Raw genomic sequence first — 8,158 nt, 5'->3', positions numbered from 1 at the left:
GCCCATGTGTTTTAATTCTGAGAAACATTCCTAAAACTTTTTTGACTGTTTCTTCCCCTCCATTTTTTTAATTACATTTTTTGTTCTTGGATATTGGTCATCTTGGAATCATCTTCTTATTTTCTTATCTTTTCTCTATTATTTTGTATTTATTTGTCTATTCTCTAATTTCTGAGACTTTTTTTGAAATTTACCTTCCATATCAGTTTCCTATTGCCTTTGTAACAAATTACCACTCACTTATAGCTGAAAACAATAGAAATTTATTACATTACATTTCTGGAGACTGGATGTCTGAAATGGGTCTCACTGAGCTAAATAAAGTTGTCAGTATAACAGGATCCTCAGGGTGTTGCTTGGCTAGCCAGAAACCTCTGTGGCTGGTGGCACATCTCCTTGAGTTTTGCTCATGTCTGCTGGATTTGTTCTGCCAACTCATCCCAGAAGGCTGTGCTTGGCTTGCACTACCAGCCCAGATCCTATGCCTGCAAAGGGTGAGTTAGGCCTGGAGCCGTGAGGGATGTGTGAGTGAGTAAATGCAGGGTCCAGCCAGGTATGTTGGCTGCTGCAGCAGAGTGGGTAGCTCCAGGTGCTGGCAAATGCACTGGCTCTGCGAGGCTGCAGCTGTAACAGACATAGTTAAGTGGCTCCTGCTGCAGGCACTAGTGTTTGGATGAGGGGAATGCAGTGGTGCCTGAAAGCTTGGAGATGCAAGGAAACACAGAGCCCCAAAGAGGGTGTTACAGCATGTCAGAGCCCTGGCTTGGGGAGCCCTGAGGTCTGGGATCCCAGAAGGGCAGCAGCTCTTCTTTCCTTCTCATTGCCCACAGCTCAGTGAGGTGGGAGACATGGTTGGGCAGGGGAACGTGTTTCAGCTCATTTGTGTTACAGCTCTTTCAGTCCTGCCACCCTGCTCCAACCCATGGCTCCTGGGCTGGACTGGGCCTGCCACTGTTTCTCATAGCATGGGACAGCTGCCTGTCACCTGCAGCAGGTAGGAGGGCTGTAGTGTTACAGACCCTTTAGCTATCCCCTGCAGCTCTGTGAGCCAGCCAGAGAAGAATTACAGCTCTTTTTGCTCTCACTGTTAGGTGGGTCCTGAGTTTTCACCCTGTGTTTAGGAAGAATGAGGTTACACAGACAACTGGAGGGTGAACAGAGTGGGGAAGAGATTTACTGGGCAACCAAACAGCTCTCAGTGAAGAGGATATGTAAAGTGGACAGCTCATATCCACAGGCAGGTTGTTCCAATGAGTGGCTGAGTCTGGCTGAGTCTAGGGTTTTTATGAACTCAAGATAGAGGAAGCGCATGCTGATTGGTTCATGGATGGGAGGAAGTGTGTGCTGACTGATCTATGGGTGGCCATGGGTGGGCCTGGACAAACCACCATTGTATTAGGGTTTTCTAGAGGGGCAGAAATAACAGGATATAGATATATATCTTCATAGCTATATAGATATATAAAGGGGAGTTTATTAAGTGTTAACTCACATGATCACTAGGTTCCACAGCAGGCCGTCTGCAGTCTGAGGATCAAGGAAAGCCAGTTCAAGTCCCAAAAGTGAAGAACTTGGAATCCAATGTTCTAGGGCAAGAAGCATCGAGCATGGGAGAAAGACGTAGGTTGCGAGGCTAGGCCGGTCTAGTCTTTTCACATTTTTCTGCCTGCTTTATATTCCAGCCGTGCTGGCAGCTGATTAGATGGTGCCCACCCAGATTAATGGTGTGTCTGCCTTTCCTAGCCCACTGACGCAAATGTTAAACTCCTTTGGCAACACTCTCACAGACACACCCACGATCAATACTTTGCATCCTCCAATCCAGTCAAGTTGACTCTCAGTATTAACCATCACAACCATCCAATTGGCTGAGAAGCATCAAGGCAGTTCTTACTCTGGGTTGTGAACTCCACCCAGAAATGGCAGCCGACCCCCTAGGTTTCAGGCCATTCCTGACTTGAGGGTCAGACCTCATCATGGATCTGCCCTTCCCCTCCTAGGAACCTGTTTGCCTCCCAGCACCATCATCAGTAGGGCTGCCTCCCTTTCTGGAGGCCCTAGGGAAGGCTCCAAAGGAGAATTCATCTTTTTGCTTTTTCCAGTTTCTAGAAGCTTCCTGCTTGTATTCTTGGTTTATGCCTCCCTTCCATCTTTAAAGCTAGCAATAACCCATTGACTCATTTTCACATTGGACACTGGAACTTCCTCTTCCGCGTCTAAGAACCTTGTCATTACATTGGGCACACCTGGATAATACAAGCTTCTCTACCTATTTTAAGGTCAATTTATTAGCAATTTTAATTCTCTCTGCATTTTTAATTCCTCTTTGCCATGTAATCTAATAACTTCTTAGGTTCCAGGGATTAGGACTTGGACATCTTTAGGGACCTTTATATATCCTATTACAGCTCCCAAACTTGCAGGTTTTTTTTTTTTTTTTTTTTTTTTTTTTCCTGCTGCTGTGATCATCTGTTGTCTGAATGTTCCTTTTCATGGAATGCTTTTCTTTTGCTTTTTAAAATGGTTTCAGTATCTTGTCTGTCTCTAAGAGCATTCATGATCCTTTATTGTTGTCGTTTTTAAGTTTTCTTTTCCTTACACAGTCTCTGTGTTCCTTTGTCCCTTGCCTCCTCATTAGTCTTGTTCTCTACCTTTCATGTTAAAAGCCTCTTCATAGGATATTTGTTAGGTTTGGGCATTATCATTTATTAAATGGCTTTCCTGAGATAGTTGGCAATCCTTCATTTTATCATTATTTTCAAAAGTGAGAGACTACAAAGATATCAGAAAACACTGCTGTTCCCTCTATTCTAATTTGTCTTCTTTTATTTTTTTTTCTATTCTTCCATCCAATTCCCCCTCATCCTTTACCTCTGAACTGAAATGACACTATTAAAGGGTCAACTTTTTAAATCTCCTAGATTGGGTAAAAATACATTTGGTAAAGGATCCAGTAACATCTTGTATTTTCTTTTCAGAATCATCGCACTTTTAATGATGTCCAATACACACACCTTATTTGAATCCACTGGGACCAGAAAAAAGGAAACAAATGGATCAGTGTATTAGTCCATTTTCACACTGCTGTAAAGAAATGCCTGAGACCGGATAATTTATAAAGGAAAGAGGTTTAATTGACTCACAGTCCTGCATGTCTGGGGATGCCTCAGGAAACTTACAATCATTGCAGAAGGGTAAGCAAACACATCCTTCTTCACAAGGAGGCAGGAGAGAAGAAGTGTATGAGAACACAGGAAAAACTACCATTTATAAAATCATCAGATCTCATGAGAATTCACCCACTATCACAAGAACAGCATGGGGGAAACCACCCCCATAATCCAACCCCTTCCCACCAGGTGTCCCTCAACATCTAGTGATTAGAATTCAAGATGACATTTGGGTGAGGATACAAAGCCTAACCATATTAATCAGTATTGAGCGGACTATCATTGGGAATTAGTGGCCCTACTTACCTTCCTGCCACTGAAGCCAACAACACAGTAGATCTTCCTTAGGAGAGCATTGGAGGGAATGGCATTCTGTCTCCTCAAGGCTAGGCTAAGTTTGGTCCAGATTACAGGAGAAAGAAAAAGGTGAGTTTATCTACAATGTGATTTAAAAGTGCAAAGTGAAAAAGATGAGTAAAAGACCAGGTAGATACCATGAAAAGGTATTCTGCTGGGGCTAGGGAAGGCTTATACTGGGGATAATAACATTTCACTCTCTAGCTCCTTTAATATGAAGTTTTCTTTCATTTCAGATATTACCCAAAGTAGGCAGATCAAACCTAGTTTTATCAATCATGACTAGTCTAACACACTGTGCTCTGTGTTTATCCCTTTGACTCTAATTCCCTAAGTTTAGTTTATTTCTCTCAGGTTCCAATTTACAATTGTCCCTGTTGGCAAACCATACAGATTTCTTTCTGAGACATTCTGACTTCAGTTCCCTGCTCATCTCTACAATGTGTGCTCTGCCAGTTTGACATTGTGTTCAAGCTCCAGTAAGAAACTTGCCCTCCCTATTCCAAGCCAGTTGGAATTTCTGATTGTCTCTCTAACAGGCTTTATATTTATCCATTTTCTTTTCCAGTCATGCATATAAGGGGAGCAGTATTTGGGAAATTGAATGCACTACATATTACTAATAGGAGCAAAAGTAAGCACTGAGTTGGCAAGACTTGATCTGAAATGCTGGAAAAATTATGAATGTGAAGATCCATGAGGACACTGGGACATTTTGCTTCTTCACACTTATCATTCTTAAACATATGACTTTCTACTTACCGGCATAAAAAATGTTCTGTAGGCAATTTCTCTGATATCTGGGACATCAGTGGCTATTTGTTATTCTTTTCTGTCAAGATTTTGAATCCTATTTAAGAGGCATTTGGAATCTGTATGGCCCCAATATTCTGGCTCATAGCCATTGCCCAAAACTTCTTGGTTATTAATATAGATAATGGATGTCTTTATTGTAGAACTCTTACTCAGGAATCCCCAAATTTAGAAATTTGTACAAGTATAGTTTAAAGGAACAGATAAAATTAGCATATATTATTTAAATGATTTTAGTACCTAGTACATCTTTGACAAAAGTACTATTTATTCAATGATTTGTCCCTCTACCCCTATTAAATTCTATAAAGAATCTATAAAAGATTTAATATAGTTAAAAACTATGATTTTAATGACTTTAATTAAAATAACAAATTGCTTTTGATTCTTCAGTGGCTATCGCATTTCTTGGCTATATGAAGTAACAGATTCAGTCCCATGTTTTAAAATTAGCTTTGAAAAACATTAAAACAGGATGAAGAACATTCAGAATGGTTTTGTCCTTTATGTCTTTCTTTTCTAAAAGCGTTTTGGCATCTTTTACTCATAAAAGATGGAAATATATAATGAGAAAAGAATAAGCAACAATATGGAGAAACAGATAAAAAACAAACTTTATTAATGTAATGCTTGATTGCATGGAAACAATATATTATAGTTACTCAAATATTACGATTTTTCCATCAATTCGTTTTCCATTGTTATCTCTTTTGTATAGTCAGTCCCTTTCTAGTTCTTTACTGCATTCATAAGGGTTTGGTATCAACACCAGTGAATACTCCCATCTCAACCATGGTAAACTAGGTTCAACTTCAGCCAGGCTAACAGACAATTGGTACATATCAGTGGTTTAGCAACAAAGATTTCTCCCTTATGCTGTGGGTCCAAGATGGGCTTACCGAGGCTCCACTCCATGTTTTTTGAAGGACATAGGCAGACATTGTGGCAGAGGGACAGAGCCCCTGAGAACCTTGGACTGCTCCTCTGATTTAAAAATGATACATGTGCCATTTCCATACACATTTCATTGGTCATAAAAGGTCACGTGGTCATGCCTGAGTTCAACAGGCTGGGAATGTAAAGCTTTTCCAAAGGGAGGGTGACTAAAAGATCCATTAGGATATAAAGGTGACTAAAAATACAATATACCTCATTTTCTTCTTCTGCATGCCGAAGATTTAGTACTTTGAGGTTAAGTAAACTATTCAATGTCACACAACAGGTAAGTTATAACACAAAGGTTCGCATTTAAACAGTTTAATTTCCAAAGCATGATATTACAGTTTTACTGTGTGCCTCTTTCCTGAACATGGTTAAATGGGTTGAGATTCTCCTGGCACCAAGAAAGTATGAAAAATTAGATTTCTTGAAAAAATTATAGAGAATCCATGTTTATCAGAACTGTTGTGCATTAATAATGGAATTCAAAATTTCCTGTTTTTTTTTTTTTCTTTTGTCCTTCCTTTGGTCATATCACAGTCATAACCTTGATCTTTACACTCAATTTTTATCTGTTTCTTCATGCATACAAAATCTATGTAGTTACTTGACGGTATTCCTGATGAGAAAGAGAACATCAATGTTTAATCAAACATAGGATAGCATGAGGTCATGGGAAAATGACATATGCATATAATGTCTTCTAACTTTTAAAGCAGATGACAGTTTGGTTTCAATCGTTGTGGTTTTAGTTTCTAATACTATTTTACATTGTTAGGCTTTCTAACTAAACAGTTCAAGAGAATTGTGGTATAACTCATTTCTCTTTAATTGCTATGGACTATTGCAATATCATTCAATTACATAGTCTCATAAAATGCTTAGGGTCAAAACTTTTATGGATATTTGACACTCAGAATTACATTTAAGACATTTGTATGTATCTCTAGAGAACCTATAGTATTTAGACATTATATAGATTGTTCCTTTTCATGAAATAAATATATGGATTTTGATGATTCTTGCCTCTCTGTAACTGTGCAAACATTTTAAAAATAATGTTTTGAATAGCTTAATTTAAATGTGTTTTAAATTGTTGATATTTATGTTTATATATATTTTTAAATAATGTAGAAAATATAGTTTATAATCTTAGGCTTGCTTGATATTTTGTTTGTAGAATGTTCTAGGTGCATGACAATTCTTGTGTAACATCATAAAACACATCCTTGTCAGTGCTTGGGGATTAACTGTTAACCATTTCATTTCTGATTTTTTTTAACTATATGTGGTATTAAGGTTGGGGGAAGACAAAGAAAAAGATTTTGAGGACAAAAAATAGGAGGTAAATGAAGATTTATTAAGAATACTATTCCAAGGATGTTAAAGTAAGTAAAATGCTATAAATATTCATAGCATTTGACATTGTTCAAACTAAATATTTTATTAGAATATTAGCATTTCTAGTATTAATTATATCCTATTTGAATATAATGATTCCTAGGCTGGGACATGTGTTATTACTACCCAAAATGGTACTTGGCTCAAAGGATATATCATACATTATATATTGAATAAATAAATAAATATTGCAGGAGAAAAATAACAAAATGCTTACAATTAATTTTATAACTGGAAATTAAATTTAACTTCTTGTGGAGTTCTTTATTTGCAGTTAAGTATAATTTATAGATATTTTATTAAGGATAAAATAACAATAATTTAAGATAAAAATAACACTGAAGAAGTGATTATATTTTAAAATTAATTTTAGGAGGAACTGTTGAGGAATCTAAAAGTTACTTTGGGCTACTTTTTCTTTTTGTACTTGACTTACCTGGTAATGGAATGCAGGTTTTACAACTGACTCTTGCATAATAAATATTCACTATTTCAGGTTTCAGTTTAACAACACCCTAAGAGTCTATTAAAGTTTCCAGGCACAGAAGTCAGATTTCTAAAGTCCACAACAACATCTAGTTGGAGAAAAATTTGGCTTTATTAAATATTTTCTTCTAAATGTAAGATAATCTTACTTCTCAGTCAAGTCTGATGCAAATTATTTTTATTGGAAATAAAATTATCCAAGAACAAATTAAATTTGCGCATTCCAAGTTATTTTCTGATGTGTTTACTGGATTGGTTCAAATTATATAGTCCATTTTGCTAAATAAGCAGGTATCCTTATAATGAAAATTTAATTTAGACACTAAATATTAAAGAAGATGTTTAAATATTATTTTAGCTTATAATTCTTCATAATAGCTAGAAATATGAAAATCCTTGTAGTTCTAATGTTCCCTGTAGTTTGTTTCCAAGTATATAAATAAGAAGCTAGACTTATTAACTATGTATTTTAAAATAATGGTATGTATTTGAATAAAAATCAATACAAACTTCTTAGAAGTTCATAATCTGAACTCCATATGTTCACAAAGTCTTTGGGGTTCAAAACACCAGTATTACAAAAATAATTCCTTTTATTGTAAATTGCAATTTTGATAACATTTTATATATTTTTTCTCATATGATCTTCTTAACAATTATATGTTGCAGGCAGATTATTTGTTAACTTAATAGACTATAACTTAGAGAGTTTCAATGATTAGTGATGTTTACAAAGTTAGTGATGACAGAATTAAGACTTCCAACTTCAATTCTAGCTCTTTTCAGCACAGCAAATGTTTTTATATGTTTAACATATTTTTTATTTATAATGTCACAATACTTACATATCATTCCATGTTGAGTTTTGTTATCTTGAGTAAATTCTTATTAACTTGTGGAATTTCCCTTGCAGTATTATATTTCAGGATTAAAAAAAATCTTTAAAGCAGAATCCCAAACAGTATTTCTCAAATTGTGGTTCACAGATCACT

Source organism: Macaca thibetana, chromosome 6 (assembly GCF_024542745.1).
Source record: "Macaca thibetana thibetana isolate TM-01 chromosome 6, ASM2454274v1, whole genome shotgun sequence".
Classification (NCBI taxonomy): Eukaryota; Metazoa; Chordata; class Mammalia; order Primates; family Cercopithecidae; genus Macaca; species Macaca thibetana.
Note: the sequence above shows the minus strand (reverse complement) of the source record.